Consider the following 16,528-nt stretch of genomic DNA (forward strand, 5'->3'; position numbering starts at 1 on the left):
AAAAAAAAGATTAAATTAACCGCAAGACTAAAGAATCCTGGGGAGAAAGCCATGAGTTCCGTGCTTTGCTTTCTCCTCCTCTGGAATTCCACTGCTGTCCTAGGTATTGAACCTGCTTTCCTTGGTAGATGAACTTCGTTTTGTTGATATTTTGTTGATCTTCTGGGGGAGGGGCCTGTTATAGTGATTCTCAAGTGTCTTTGCCCGAGGCAGAATTGCACTATCCTTACCAGGGGCCGGACTCAGTAATCCGCTCGGGTTCACTTTCGGGAGCTTTTCTTCCCTGAACGCTTTCTGTAGAGTTCTGGATGGCGGGAATGAAAATGGTGGCTGCCCAGTCTCTGGCCCGGAAGAGCCAAGAGCCTGGGGCCCCACTCCTCAGTGCGCCCGCAGAGAACAGCGCCAATCACTCACATATCCCCAGCCTCCAGCCGCGCTCCGAGCTCACTCAGCCCGTGACCGGTTCAAGGTAACCCCGAGCTGAGAGTTCAGTCCTCGGCTCTGTCTCTGTAGCCGGCTTCTCCGTTCTAATACCTGGGAGCTCTGCGACACTCTGAAACCCCGATCCTTCTGTGACCCTGTGAGACCTGGGGCCCTGCTGCCCCTGTGTGGGCTTCACCCTGGTTTAGCCTCCAGAGCAATGTCCCCCTCAGTGGAACAGACTTTTAAAAATCCTGATTTTGTGCTCCGTTCCTCCGCCGCTTGCCGGGAGCCGGCCCCTCCCCCCGCGGTCTCTCTTCCCGTCGTTTTGGATTCACTTCTCCGCCAGTCCTACCTTTCAGAAAGTGGTTGATTTTCTGTTTCTAGAGTTGCTGTTCTTCTTCTCTTCAATCTCCCATTGAATTTGTCGGTGTTTGCAATGTTTAGATAAGCTATCGAGCTGATCTCCTGCTACTGATGTAGTCTCAGGCTGCTACTTCTCCGCCATCTTCACTAATTTGTCTCCAGGTCCATAAGTTTTTAAATTTTTATTCAACTTTTTCCAAGGTTTTCTTTGTACTTCAAGGTCTCTTGTGTGTGTGTTTTTATTATCATTATGAAAATTTACAAACATGCAGTGAGACACAATGAACGCTCAGAAACCCACTACTCAGCTTTATTGGTGTCTGTTCTCACGACTTCACGTAACTCTGCCAGGTTAATTAATATTTTTACGTCTCTGTTTCACCATCTGTAAAGTGGTGAAAATAGTACCTCTCTCAATGGGTTGTTGGAAGACCAAATGAGTTATTTTACACAAAACACGAAGAAGAGTGCTTTTTCCATAGTGTTATAGAAATGTTAACTTTTATCTGTACCAATTATTATAATAAATGCATCAACCCAGAAAGAATTCCCTGAAAATTAAAGCAAACAAACATTTGTTTGGGCAATTAGAATTGCGGTTCGGGAGACACAAGATTCAGGCAGGACCCTAAATTGTGTTCTGAGGAAGATGAAGAGGGGGCACATGACAAAGGTGAAAGGTGCTGAGTGTGGTTCTCATTCAAGTCCTCTGTGCCAGCCTGACTGAGACCAGGTTCACTGGGATGGGTTCACGTGCAAATAAGCAGTTGAAATTTGTAAAACTGGATGGGCTCCTTGCAAAGGGGTGCATGCCGATGACCCAGGTCGAAGGCGACAGCAGGCTAGAAAAGTTCCAGAAGTTCATCACTTCCTTGTGATAAGGCATTCACGTGTTCCTCCTCCCTCATGGCCTCCCAGCCCTATTTTATTGTTTTTGGGTTTTGTTTAATATTTTATTTATTTATTTGACAGACAGAGATCACAAGTAGGCAGAGAGGCAGGCAGAGAGAGAGGAGGAAGCCGGCTCCCTGGCGAGCAGAGAGCCCAATGCAGGGCTCGATCCCAGGACCCTGGAATTATGACCTGAGCTGAAGGCAGAGGCTTTAACCCACTGAGCCACCCAGGCGCCCCCCAGCCCTATTTTAAAAGAGACCCTTTTTGCTTAGGTTTAAAACCTCTTTTTGCCAGTGTTAAAGACAAGTTGGAAGCCTCCTCCTCCCCTTTTCTATGATCCTGTTTTATCTCCTTCTCCTAAATTTGTTGTTTATCATTCACGCATGTTATTTTATATAATTAGTGTGTTTGTGTGACTCCATATTGTTCAAGAGATTTTCTGAACTTCCCGTAAATGACATCGTACTACATGTGAACTGTCGTAGCTTTTTCAACTTTGTTTCTGAAATTGGTCTATTTGATACATTTCACCCTAACTAATTCTTATTAATTCACTTTCTAAAATTCTCTGCTTAAATGTTATTTTCTCATCAGGAGATATTCGGAGCACCTTATTTGAAACGATTCCACCTGTTCTTATCTCCTTGAAACTCTCCTGGTTTGTTTGTTTTTTAACAATGTGCTCATCACCATCCAGTGGTATTTCATCATTTTATTCTTAAATAGTTTATTTCAATCGTCTGTCCCTCTCAGAACACAAGCTCTGAGAAGGGATTTTCATCTTTTCATTTTTCCACTAACGTGACCCGAGTGCCCCAGAGGGCCTGCCTGGCAACAAGGGGATATATGGCCAGTGCTTGTTGGATGCCTTCATCTCTCCTCTTGATGGTCATTTCAGATGTTTTCTTCTGTTGTTGCTCTTATTACAGAAACAGTGCCCTAAATATCCTTGCAGATATTCCATTGTGGCTGTTAAGAGTCTCTCTGACACGTACCTGTAAGTGACATTGCTGGGTGAGAGGGGAATACCTTCCAGATTCTTTGTAACTGGTTTAGGGTGTCCTGGGCTCATCAAGGGTTGGCTATTGAAAAGGAATGCAGAGAAGAACCTTCATAGACATAAATAAGCTATTGGCAGAGAGAAATTATTAAGATGGGCCTGGTTTTATTCATCAAGGTAATAATGCTTTGAAATATGATGGGGTAAAGTCCTGCTAATTTTGCATGCAGCTTCTCAGTCAAGTAGATTAGTGAGTTTTCCATGGATATGATTAACACGGGGCTCTCAGACTAATTCAGAAATGGCTACTTTGACAGAGTACATGGAGACTCGGATCAGGGGGCTTAACTGGAGTGGGAAAGAGCTCATCCAGCTCTCTGAGTCCAGCCTGCAGATGTGCCCCACCCTGTTTTGACTTGTGATCGAAGGTAGTTATTCAGTGTTGTGCTGCGTTATCTTTTTTTTTCCTTTTTTTTAATATTTTATTTATTTGACAGACAGAGATCACAAGTAGGCAGAGAGGCAGGCAGAGAGAGAGGAGGAAGCAGGCTCCCCGCAGAGCAGAGAGCAGGATGAGGGGCTTGATCCCAGGACCCTGGGATCTGACCTGAGCCGAAGGCAGAGGCTTTAACCCACTGAGCCACCCAGGCGCCCCGTGCTGCGTTATCTTTGATCACATTGAATCATGATTTATTTTTATGCCATTTCATCGTGAGCCAGTTTCCTTTCCAAAGTTGTACTTACGGGGAAAATAGAAAGTAACTGTAATTGTCAAGCCTACATTAGGGATTCTAAGCTATAGCCAAGAGAGAAATTAATCCTGAAAGGGTTTCACAGCAAACAGCAGCAATCTGCAAATTCCAGATTATTTGTATCATGTGGCCAGTGCCCATGGCACATCAGAGAGCTGAAATCCATTTCAATTCTTATCCCAAGCCCGGGTGCTCACGGTTTTCCATTGAACCCAAAGAATATCACAATTGCCCCATGATGATTTGCAAGGAAATTAAAAGGAAAAATAGTGATTGAAGACTCATGTGGCTTTTAATGCTTTTCAAGGGAATATGTTTTCCAAATGAGTTTTCTCAACTTTGAAGCATGGTAATTGAGGAAATTCAGCACAAGCTTTCCAAAAATGTTGTGCTTCAATTAATCCCCCAAAAGGTTTTTTGTTTGCTTGAGGTTTTTTTAAATAGTTATCAGTTGTCAGACTTTGTGAAAATGATCCACAACTTTATAAAGCTGTGGAGGAGCTTCTGAATTAGATTGTAAAATAGTCTTATTATATGGAACCAAATGATAGTAAATGTTGATTATAGATATTAATTGAAGTAAAAACCCCAGTTTAAAAGTTATCCTTTAAAAAAACAGGATCCAATCCTGTCTTCATATGCTTTTGTAAAAATACATGTCCTTATTCATTTTTAATAGCAACCAGGCAATACCAAACTTTTTTTTTTTATTTACAGTGAGCTCAGATTTTTAGAAAGTGGGTGGGAGAGATGAGTGAGGATTTAATAGCAGAGAAAACAAGAGAAAAGCACAAACCTGTGCACGTATTGTCCAGATAGGCCCAGAATGAGATGACATTCTAATTTCAATGACCAAAGACAACAAAACAGGCTTTTAAAGTTGGGTCAAGGACACGAGACAACAGGGAAAAGCCCTCCACAAGGAAGATGGCACAATGTTAGAAAAGCTTTCTAACCCAGTCTTTCCTATTTTCTTGAGCAAAGAGAATATTTCTTTCCCATGTTGGAAAGGACAGACAATTTCAGGAGGAACCTGTATTGCATGGAGCACTGGGTGTGGTGCATAAACAATGAATTCTGGAACACTGAAAAGAAACTTAAAAAATAAATAAAAATTTTTTAAAAAAAAGAAAAATGAGAACAGAATAAGGAACACACAAGTATTTTAAGTGCTGTTAGGTCTGCAAATGAACCCACATATAACCTCAGAGGCACTGCCAGGGGTCTTTGAGGAACGATGACCGCAGAACAGTGTTCAAAGTTCGGGAAGTGGACTTTCTTTAACTTTTCAAAATTGAGGAAGGACTGACTCTCAGAAAGTGCCAAGCAGTGGGTTAGATTCAGGTTCTGCCATCAGCTGAAGACAAAGTAAAAACACTGTGAGCACTTAGGAGGTCTCTGTGCTCATTAAGAGCCAACTGAGACTCACCAAGACTGACCGATGGACCATGGAAGCAGTCATGAAGGAGGGTGTGGGACGCTCACCGTGGAACTTCTCCACTTGGACAGGGTTGCTGGAGCTTGGGAGCAAGCGAGATGGCCACTGGAGATGGATGGAAAGCCCACTGTTGAAGCAGGCGGGTACCTTGGAGGAGAGAGAGAAACAAGGCTGCTACTGTGGGCTGGCTATCAGACTCAAGTTAGATGAAGGGAGAGGCAGGAAGGGACAACAAAGAGCACAGAGAAGCAAAAGAATGTAACAGAATCTCCAACTCCAGTGAGAATAGTTTGAAGGAATGTGTGTTGACTTGACGTCAGATACTACAAGGGGGTGAAAGAGAAGGGAGTTGGGGATGGGCCATTGACAAGAAGTACTTCTGTTGGCAAGACGGGCCCTGCCCTAGTTCCTTCCTTGACCTCCATTCACACCTCAACTCACAAGAGGTTCAGGTGGACCTGTGGACCTGAACCCTTCCTGAGTTCCCAGGTACATGGGGCTTCAGAATTTCCTGCACAAATAGCCCTGAGTTCTTAACTGGCTCTGTCTTCCTGAAGACACGGGCCAAGGGGTAACTTGTGGTGGGGGCTGGGTTGTGCAAAACCTCCCAGGTGTTCAAGAGTTCCAAATTTCCACCGTCCAGATCTTCATACACGTGTTACTTGTCAAAAGGGTGAAACGTATTTTTTAACATTTTTTTAGTTTGACTTATGACTTTGAAGATCTAACAATTGTAAATATTTATGCCTCCAATACAGGAGCAGCCCACTACATAAGACAACTGTTAATCAAGATAAAGAGTCATATTGATATGAATACATCAATAATAGGGGATCTTAACATGACTTTGAAATATTCAAACAAGTGATATGTTTTTACACTTTCCCCAGGGCCAGCAAGTTAGGTGACTATTCTGGGACAAGCTCTATGGTCGGAAGTTCAGAGTGGACATCACAGAACTCTTTATCAGCAGGGTGGAAGGAAACCCACCAGTGTGATGTCAAAGGTGAAATGAGGAAATGTGAGAACTCTCATCTAAGAAGCCTGACCTTGCAAACAGAGTGTGTCTATCAAAGCCTTCTTAGAACCAAGCACCATGAAAGCTCAACCTTGGGCTCCCCAGTATCTGATCGGGGATCTGAATACATGGGAATACATGGGTGAGTGTGGCAACAGTGAATAAACAGGAGACTTCCCTAGTACCAAACTTGAACAGGAATATTGCCAACTACAAGCCCAAATCTAAGAATAGAGGGAAAGGAAATGAACATCTGGATGCTTCCTATAAATTTTCACATATATTACATATTATTGCAGGCAAATGGGTATTTGCCCCGGGAGAGAGAAGGCTAATAAAGGCTTTAAAAGACTGGATATGATCTCTGTCACTCCAAAGCTACCAACTTGTATCTAGAAAGATCCTTCTGACCACAAGAATGCCTCATTATCAGAATGGAATTCTTCAGCTGGTCCTCTGGTCCTCTTGTCCCTGTCACTGAACAAAGTCTTGAGACAGGGCCTGAAATCCAGCTGTAGGTCACATTATGGAAGAGAATTCTAGACTGGCAGAGGGTCCATCTAGGGATAGTGACAGCTAGAGTTGTTTAAAAATGAAGACCTTTCATTCTTGAACACATGACTATGAATTACATCAATCTATCTTTGATCACTGAAGGAATTAGATGCCAGTCCATAAAATATAAGAGTGAGATCAAATGGTCGTTGACACAAACAGAATCATCAGATAGCGTTTGGCAGCCATGTGGCTGTCCGAAGGAAGATATTTGGACATTTCTGCAATGGTCTGAGGGGTTCCCCGTCAGGGGGACCCCAATCAGAGCCCATTCAGCAGACCTGGCCTCTGTCTTCATTCATAACAGAACTCTACCCTCACTGAAATTTAGCTTTATTTTGACAAGGTCAGTAGGAAATGGAGCATTTAAAGAACCCTTTCTTGCTTGAGTAGTGGCATATTAATATTTTGTGTTTAAAAAATTAAACCTTGCATTTAAAATAGGAAATAATTCATTTCTGAGATTTTACAAAACTGACTCAAGGGCAAATAGACTTTATCTCATAGGTCTTTAAATGAACTCTGCGCAGGCTTGTCAAGTTATCTGTTTTCCAGTGCTCATATTTGTGAGAACCAGAAGGCAAGGGCTTTCCCCCCTTAATTTATTTAATCAGTCAGCACATATTTATTAAGTATTACCCTTGTGCTGGACACAGTTTCCAGGTCCTAGATGAGGCTGTGAGCAAGTCCCCATTCTCATGGAGTCTGCATTCAGGGTGAGAAAAGCAGATATTAACAAGTAATTTAAAGGCAACAAAAATTGTGATAGGTACTACACATATAAGCCTGGAAAAAAAAATTTTTTTCTTGTTCTTTTTTTTAAGAGAGGGAAGGCAGAAGAAGCAGAGAGAGAATCTTAACAGGGGCTTGATCTCACAACCCTAAAAGATCATGACCTCAGCCAAAACAAAGAATCAGATGCTTAATCAACTTAACCAGGCTCCCCTAAAAGCGCTTTTCAATTCAATTTAATTAGTTGCCATTGATAGAAGCTTTGTGCAGCAACACGTTCACATTGAATCCATTGTCTTTTTTGGAAAATACAGTGTTGCACAGCCCATGGTCCTACTCCCTTTTTGTTCATTTTTCCATTCACTGCATGGTGAACACTTTTAACCTCTAAAATTTCGTATTGCTTTTGGATTTCTGTTGTGCGTAGATTTTTAATGTCTCTATGGTAGCATATTCTGTCCCCGAAACACAAGAAGTACGTTCAAGTTAAACAGACTAATCTTATCAGTTTGAGGATAAAATAGTGTGGTATATGAACTTCGGATTTTACAGTATATTTATATGCAAAATCTAATATTCATTTTTGTTAAACCGTCATGACAGCAGAAAGTAGTTTGCAATGCAGAGAGTCTGGGATTTAGAGTTCGAATTTCAAGGTAGAATTGTCAATTACTCAGCTCTGTCCTTTGCTTCATTCACAACCTGGGTGACAAAAGGCGAGTAGCCTTGTGCATAAACAATGAATCTTGGAATACTGAGGAAATAAAATAAAATTTTAAAAAAGATATTACAAAGCAGCCACCAGTAGAAAACAGAGCTCCCTCCGCCTCCCACAACAACAACAGCAACAACAACAAAACCAGATCAGCACTGGTTCAACAGAATTATGAGCTGTCAGCTCTCTTCCTTGACATCGTTGTAGGATATTTGTGTTTAAGCCACAGCTCGTTTGCCATCATCATCCATCTGTTGACTGCATACGCGAGTGATGCCCTTACGGCTGACTCAGAAGGCTAAACAGAAGGTACATTAAGCAGTTGCTAACTGTCCCTTTTGTCGAAAATTTGAGTCAGTTTCCCTTTTGCATATTTGGATAATTGGATGTGCCTGGAGATCAGGGACTTCAGTTATTTTTCCTGATTTCAGTTATATTTCTTGATTTCCTCTATGCACTTGCTTTGTAAATATAGTTATGTAAATGATGCCATTTGAATTGGCCAGTGAGATAAAAAATATCTCCCAGGGAGTTCAGAGGTAAAAATGTCATAAAGTTTTATTTCAAGTTGCTCATTAATCACTTGAGATTATTGGAGTGAGTAAATGAATAAATGAATTAATAAAAGGCGACAGACTTAAGGCCTTACATTTATACTAATGGTGCTTTTCTAAGCATGTGTGATCATACATGTGAACATACATGTGTGTATATGCGTGCACTTTATAAACATACACACATACACGTAATTGACAATCTTGTTTTTCAGCATATTGCCCTGATAATGTCAAGCATGTCATTGGATCCTGGGCGCCTTTGGCAAAATCAGTCACTAAATAATGAGGGTTCAGGCAACAAGGGATTTCTGGGAGCCCAGTCGGACTGCCCTTAGGACACTCTCAAAGCAGCGTCTACCATTCACTAAGAGCCCATGTACAAGGAGCTCTGCACGGTGATAGATACACAAATACGTAGATACCTGCACGCATTGCCGACAGCAACCCCGTAAGTTAAATGTTCTTACTCCTGTTCTTAGAAGTGGGAATGGAAGGCTTTAGAGGTCGCACAGTGTCTGTGCCCCGAGGTTGCACGGCTCGTTAGTGGTGGAGATGAGCAGTCACTTCATTTCCTTCTCCTGTTCTTGCTTCATCATTACTTCTCATTTCCTCCTGGACCAGGGACATGGGAGTCGGGGGGAGGGGGACAGGTTGGGACGGAGAGAGCCACCCTCACCCCCATACATGGGGTAAATAGACTGTAGAGTCCACCCCTAGGGGAGGTGGCAGAGGGGGACGACAGGACAGTGACAACCAGGGAAACACCTCTTGTCTGCATACCAGTTTCTCTCCTCCAGGGATGTTCGGGAAGGACCCCGTGTCCCGATGTGCATGCCCACGCAGCACACATTCTTGATTTTACACACGCTCCTCATTCACAGAAGTGTGACCGTTTAGTCGTTCTTTCAACCCATCTAGATTCTCCGTCTTCGTAAGCAGTATGACACTTTGTTCCTTCTGTATGACACCCACAATAGCTGTGGCTGCAACACTGCCACTTAGTTCATTTCTCAGCAATTCTTTCTCAAGGAAAGATGACAATGACAGATTTAAATGCCTGGTGTCACGCGTCTTCTACTAGTGGTGTTTCTCCCTCTAAACCATTGTCTAAGAAGTTTTCCAAGCACGTTCGAGCTTCACACGTGCCCTCCCAAAACAAGTCCTGGTTTTTACCTTCTGATCTGCCAAGACCAGAGAAAGTGATCGGGTCCCCATCACATCAACTGTGAAACCCACCCTCTGAGACTCTTGGGACTTTTACTCGGTCCATCACCTGCTAAAGCCAACATACTGGAATTTCTTCTGATAAGGGAAATGGCTCAGCATCTAGCCTTCATGTCTCATTCTCTCCGTTTTTGACCCCTTCGGACAATCCCTCCGTGTAATCTGTAGTTCATCGAAATGGGCATCGGAAGGTACCCACGAGTTTGCAGTTCCAGTGGCTTACGCTCCACGTCGGCAGGCCTAGCTGTCACTGGCAGATTTGCCTGCCTCTCGAGATTTCAGGGTGACATCAGTTCCCTTATGGGTCTAAGAAAAGTTGCTGGTTTTCAGTTTGCCCAGATTTCCTTATGGTAAGGGTGGGAGTCGTGACTCCCAAGCCCTTCACACATCAGAACTGGAAAAAAAGAAGTCCTGACCTTTATTTCTTAAGATTCTTAAGTAATTATGTAGCAAATGTTTCAAGTACCCACTTCCCTTTTTTTAATTTAATATTATTATTATTATTATGTTTAATTAGCCAGCATATAGTACATCATTAGTTTTTGATGCAGTGTTCAATGATTCATTAGTTGCCTTTAATACCCAGTACTCATCACAACATGCACTCTTCTTAATGCCCATCACCCAGTTACCCCTTCCCCTGCAACCCTTCTCCCTTCTGTAAACCTCAGTTTGTTTCCCAGAGTCCAGAGCCTCTCATGGTTTGTCTCCCTCTCTGATTTCGTCCCGTTCAGTTTTCCCTCCCTTGCCCTGTGGTCCTCCACGCTATTTCTTATGTTCCACATATGAGTGAAACCATATGATAATTGTCTTTCTCTGCTTCCCTTTTAAGTACAGGAAATTTTTACAAGAAGTAGCAGTAGCTACATTAGACGTGGAAATGCCATTAATATTATTAACAATACATCCACTTTCTAATTTTTTCGTCACCTTCTCATGTCAGCAGCGGGTGGCAGAAACTAAAGGACATGAGGTGTAGGGTGCATGAGAAGATGGTTTCGTGCTGGAGAAAATACAGCAGGAGGAGGGCGTGGGGGTGAAAACAGGCTGCGGTTTCATGCAGGCTGCCCCAGACATTCTCACTGAGAAGGTGACATTTGAGAAAGGACTTGAAGGAGGCAGGGAGTCTTCCATACAGATGTCGGGGCCAAGAGCTCTCCGGACAGAGGGAGCGGCAAGCGCCAACGGCTGGAGACAGCAGGCTGCTGGGTAGTCAGGAGTGGCAGGCAGTCCTGGTCTCAGCGGTCTCAGTACAATGAGGAGGGAGAGAGAGGGCTCGGAGACAGTGCCGGGGCCAGTGACAGAGGACATCAAAGGCCACTACCTTCTTGGTGGGACAGAAACCCCAAGGAAGGGTGGCATGATGTCCCACATGCACATTTTTTTAAGATTGATTGATTGATTGATTGATTTGAGAGAGAGAGGGAACAGGAGCAGGAGAGGCAGGGGAGGAGGGAGAGAGAATTTCAAGCAGATTCCATGCTAACCATGGAGCCTGACCCAGGGCTCCATCTCGCTGCCCTGAGGTCATGACCTGAGCCAAAACCAAGAGCTGGGAGACTCAACAGACTGTGGGCCTCACAGTATGCACATTTTAATAGGAGCCTTTTCTTCATCATCTCGAGGAAAGATCTCCCCTCGGGTCCTGAAGGCAGAGGATGCCGGGCACTGTGAGGATTTGACTGGTCCAGAGAGACAACCACGGCTCCGGGGGGTGACCCACTGCCATGCGCGTGCAGGCTCTGTGTGAGGAATTTGCAGGAAGCAAGACTGCGACACCACCATTCACAGCACTCTCTGTGTAATCCTTCTTTGCCAGGGTCTTTCTTCCTCCTGGCGCCGCTACTCCTCCTCCCACAACTGAATTCTCTGTGTGTCTTGTGTTACTGGTTTTGTGATTTTGAATCGCCCCTTCGCAGGAAGTTCGTGTCTGTCCATTTCCCACACTGCTGTTCCTGCGCCGAGGGCAGTTACAGATGCCCTGCCCGTGGTCCCTTCAATATCCTGACCCCCTCACACGTCTCCCCTTCTAACTAATGCCGTATCTGTCCTTGTTTGTTATATTTTATTCCACCTACCAGGTGTTCCGGGTAATTGTCTAGTCTTCTGTGAAGATGTTTATATTGGAACTCTCATTGACATCAATCCTTGTAGCTACGTCTTAGGAGAATGTTAGAATACAAATCCTGAAGACAGGCTAACTTTGAATTCTGGTTCTTATTTTACCTGGCACTAAAGTTACAACAGTTTTTCTCAGGTTTGAGAGGTGTGAAGGACAATGTTTTAGAAAATCCTCTAAAACTTCCAAGGTTGAAGAAAATTAATTTTGTAAAATAATCTCTCTTAAAAATGTCTAGATTTAAACATTTTATGCTTATACAACTAGAAGGCCCAAATGAAAATTAGTAAATTAAATATAAGTAAAAGAACAAAACCAAAGTATTCCAGTTAACTCTGTGAATTTCATATCGTAGATGCTGGCATTTTACTGAAACTAAATTGTTCCCTGGGATGCAACCAAGGCCCTGGCTGGTTGGCCAAGTTCCCCTGATCTGTGTGCTGATGCTCCCATGGGGCCAGGTTCCCCTGATCTGCGTGCCGATACTCCCATGGGGCCACTCCCATGTGAACCTCCTACACTGGCATCAGACCATGAGACCCCTGCTTGTTGGGAATGCATGCCTGGAATTCTGCCTCTGCTCTTTCCTTATGAGTTTCACTGAACCTCTAGCTCCCAAGATGATCTAAACTCTAGAACTGAGATGAGGCTGAACTTCCGCCAAAGTTTTTAGTTGAATTGTGGCCAAGTAATGATCCAGCATGACTTTCCCTAATTGTTTAGATAATTGTCAGAAGAGTAGTTCTGAAATGAACATCTCAAAAAGAACCTTCAGACCACATGTCTGTGGCGTCCAGTTGGACAAACACAGTCCTAATGTCAAGGGTCTAGCTTCCCTTCTTTATAGCACTGGATATGCCGCAAGCAATTAGCATACTGTGTTTTTCACCAAAATATTAATCTCAGGATTTTCATTTATTTTCCTGGTCTACTGTCAAGTGGTGACATCGCCTCTTTAGATTTTGTTTATATTTTTTAAGCTCTTTTGGACTACTTTGGTGAGCATTTGTAAACCACTCTCGCAAAGTATAAAATGTTATAATATCAAAGACTGTGTCGAATATAACATCAAGCATCAAAACCGTGTTTCACCATTTTACATAACCACAGAATTTCTGAATTGGAGCGGACTTGGTCAAATTCATCTCTGCAATATCCTGCAGAAATAGTCATTGAACCTGTGTCTGAAAACCTATAGTCACGAGCTCATCAGGCAATGTATTCCATTTTTAAGTTAGAAATTTCTTTATGTTGAACCAAGGTCTACTGCTGTCATTTTTGCCTCTTAGTTTTCAGACTATTCTACCTTCTAGAATAAACCACAAATATAGTATCTTTTGCAAAGGATAACTCCTTCATCCCAGCGAAGATGGCGACTCCCTCCTTCCTCAGCCTGCTCTCCCCAGACAGACGTTCTAGGTACTTCCCGTCATTCTTACGTCCCCATGCTGAGTAACATGAACAATAGCAAAGTGACTGCCTTGGGGCATTTTGCATATAACCCAATTCCTTAGTAGAAGCTTCAACAGATTGTGCAGTCCATAGATTGTATCTAAGAAATGGGCTTTTGTATCAGTTTTTGTTACTAGAGTTAATATTATAAATGACTACAAACTAATAAATACAATTATTCAATTAAAGGGACAGGAGTGGACCATAATTAAATGATAACTAAGCATGTGCTGGCCTGCATATATATAACTTATTGGCTTATTTCTTTTTATAACTGGAGAAAGAAAATGGGAAAGCCTGAAGAGGCTCTTACTGACTGGGGGGAATGGAAGGTAATGGGCATCCTGACTACCTGCCTCTCTTCCCATGTCCTTTGCATTAAGAGCCCCTTTCCAGACCGAAAGACAGGACCCTTTTGGTCTCGACAGAGTCTCCTGGAAGAAGTAGGCAAGGCTCTAAACTACAACCAAATCCCATGAAGATGTGGTATCCAGGGGTGCCTGCATGGCTCAGTCGTTAAGTGACTGCCTTCAGCTCAGGTCGTGATCCCAGGGTCCTGGGATCGAGCCCCGCATCGGGCTCTCTGCTCAGCGAGAAACCTGCTTCTCCCTCTCCCACTCCCCCTGCTTGTGTTCCCTCTCTTGCTGTCTCTCTGTCAAATAAGTAAATAAAATCATTTAAAAAAAAAAAGGAGATGTGATATCCAGCTGCCCCATCTTCCCTCTTACCTCTCTGGGTGCAGCCCACTCCCCACCCACCGCAGAGCGAGGAAACAAGATGTGATAAAATAAGCACAATGAACCTATACTAACCAACTCTACCCCTCCAGCCCCACAGAATCCTGGCTCTCTATAAGAAACAAGTGACGTCCTTTACTTCTTTGGTTAGGTTTATGCCCAGGTATCTTATGGTTTTTGGTGCTATAGTAAATGGAATCGATTCTCTAATTTCCTTTTCTGTATTTTCATTGTTAGTGTATAAGAAAGCCACTGATTTCTGTACATTGACTTTGTATCCTGCCACGTTACTGAATTGCTGTATGAGTTCTAGTAGTTTGGGGGTGGAGTCTTTGGGGTTTTCCATATAAAGAATCATGTCATCTGCGAAGAGAGAGAGTTTGACTTCTTCCTTGCCAACTTGGATACCTTTTATTTCTCTTTGTTGTCTGATTGCCGTTGCTAGGACTTCTAATACTATGTTGAACAAGAGTGGTGAGAGTGGGCATCCTTGTCGTGTTCCTGATCTCAACAGGAAGGCTGCAAGCTTTTTCCCATTGAGGATGATATTTGCTGTGGGTCTTTCATAGATAGATTTTATGAAGTTCAGGAATGTTCCCTCTATCCCTATACTTTGAAGCGTTTTCATCAGGAACGGATGCTGGATTTTGTCAAATGCTTTTTCTGCATCAATTGAGAGGACCATGTGGTTCTTCTCTCTTCTCTTATTGATTTATTCTATCACACTGATTGATTTGCGAATGTTGAACCAACCTTGCAACCCAGGGATGAATCCCACCTGGTCATGGTGGATAATCTTTTTAATGTGCTGCTGGATCCTGTTTGCTAGGATCTTGTTGAGAATCTTTGCATCCATATTCATCAGTGATATTGGTCTGAAATTCTCCTTTTTGGTAGGGTCTTTGCCTGGTTTGGGGATCAGGGTAATGCTGGTTTCATAAAAAGAGTCTGGAAGTTTTCCTTCTGCTTCAATTTTTTGGAACAGCTTCAGGAGAATTCGTGTTATTTCTTCTTTGAAAGTTTGGTAGAATTCCCCAGGGAATCCGTCAGGTCCTGGGCTCTTGTTTTTTGGGAGGTTTTTGATCACTGCTTCAATCTCATTACTAGATATCGGTCTATTCAGGTTGTCAGTTTCTTCCTGGTTCAATTTTGGGAGTTTGTAGCTTTCCAGGAATGCATCCATTTCATCTAGGTTGCTTAGCTTATTGGCATATAACTGCTGGTAATAATTTCTGATGATTGTTTCTATTTCCTTGGTGTTAGTTGTGATCTCTCCCTTTTCATTCATAATTTTATTAATTTGGGCTTTCTCTCTTTTCTTTTGGATTAGTGTGGCCAATGGTTTATCGATCTTATTAATTCTTTCAAAAAACCAGCTTCTAGTTTCATTGATACATTCTACTGTATCTCTCGTTTCTACCTCATTGATCTCTGCTCTAATCTTGATTATTTCCCTTCTTGCATGTGGAGTTGGTTCCATGCTCTTGGATTGGAAGAATAAACATTGTTAAAATGTCTATACTGCCTAGAGCAATCTATACTTTTAATGCCATTCCGATCAAAATTCCACCGATATTTTTCAAAGAGCTGGAGCAAATAATCCTAAAATTTGTATGGAGTCAGAAGAGACCCCGAATTGCTAAGGAAATGTTGAAAAACAAAAACAAAACTGGCGGCATCACGTTACCCGATTTCAAGCTTTACTACAAAGCTGTGATCACCAAGACAGCGTGGTACTGGCATAAAAACAGACACATAGACCAGTGGAACAGAGTGGAGAGCCCAGATATGGACCCTCAACTCTATGGTCAAATAATCTTCGACAAAACAGGAAAAAATATTCAATGGAAAAAAGACAGTCTCTTCAATAAATGGTGCTGGGAAAACTGGACAGCGATATGTAGAAGAATGAAACTCGACCATTCTCTTACACCGTTCACAAAGATAAACTCGAAATGGATAAAAGACCTCAACGTGAGACAGGAATCTATCAGAATCCTAGAGGAGAACATAGGCAGTAACCTCTTCGATATCAGCCACAGCAACTTCTTTCAAGATAAGTCTCCAAAGGCCAAGGAAACAAAAGCAAAAATGAACTTTTGGGACTTCATCAAGATCAAAAGCTTCTGCACAGCAAAGGAAACAGTCAACAAAACAAAAAGGCAACCCACGGAATGGGAGAAGATATTTGCAAATGACAGTACAGACAAAAGGTTGATATCCAGGATCTATAAAGAACTTCTCAAACTCAACACACACAAAACAGATAATCATATCAAAAAATGGGCAGAAGATATGAACAGACACTTCTCCAACGAAGACATACAAATGGCTATCAGACACATGAAAAAATGTTCATCATCACTAGCCATCAGGGAGATTCAAATTAAAACAACATTGAGATACCACCTAACACCAGTTAGAATGGCCAAAATTAGCAAGACAGGAAACAACGTGTGCTGGAGAGGATGTGGAGAAAGGGGAACCCTCTTACACTGTTGGTGGGAATGCAAGTTAGTGCAGCCACTTTGGAGAACAGTGTGGAGATT

General features: G+C 42.7%; 1 protein-coding gene across 4 annotated transcripts in view; it reads left to right on the plus strand.

Annotated features, from left to right (window-relative positions):
* Positions 1–16,528, plus strand: part of PRKN (parkin RBR E3 ubiquitin protein ligase) — a 1,331,354-nt gene that overhangs the window by 1,118,570 nt on the left and 196,256 nt on the right. The gene's annotated exons all lie outside the window — the stretch shown is intronic.

Source organism: Meles meles, chromosome 5 (assembly GCF_922984935.1).
Source record: "Meles meles chromosome 5, mMelMel3.1 paternal haplotype, whole genome shotgun sequence".
NCBI classification, from domain to species: Eukaryota; Metazoa; Chordata; class Mammalia; order Carnivora; family Mustelidae; genus Meles; species Meles meles.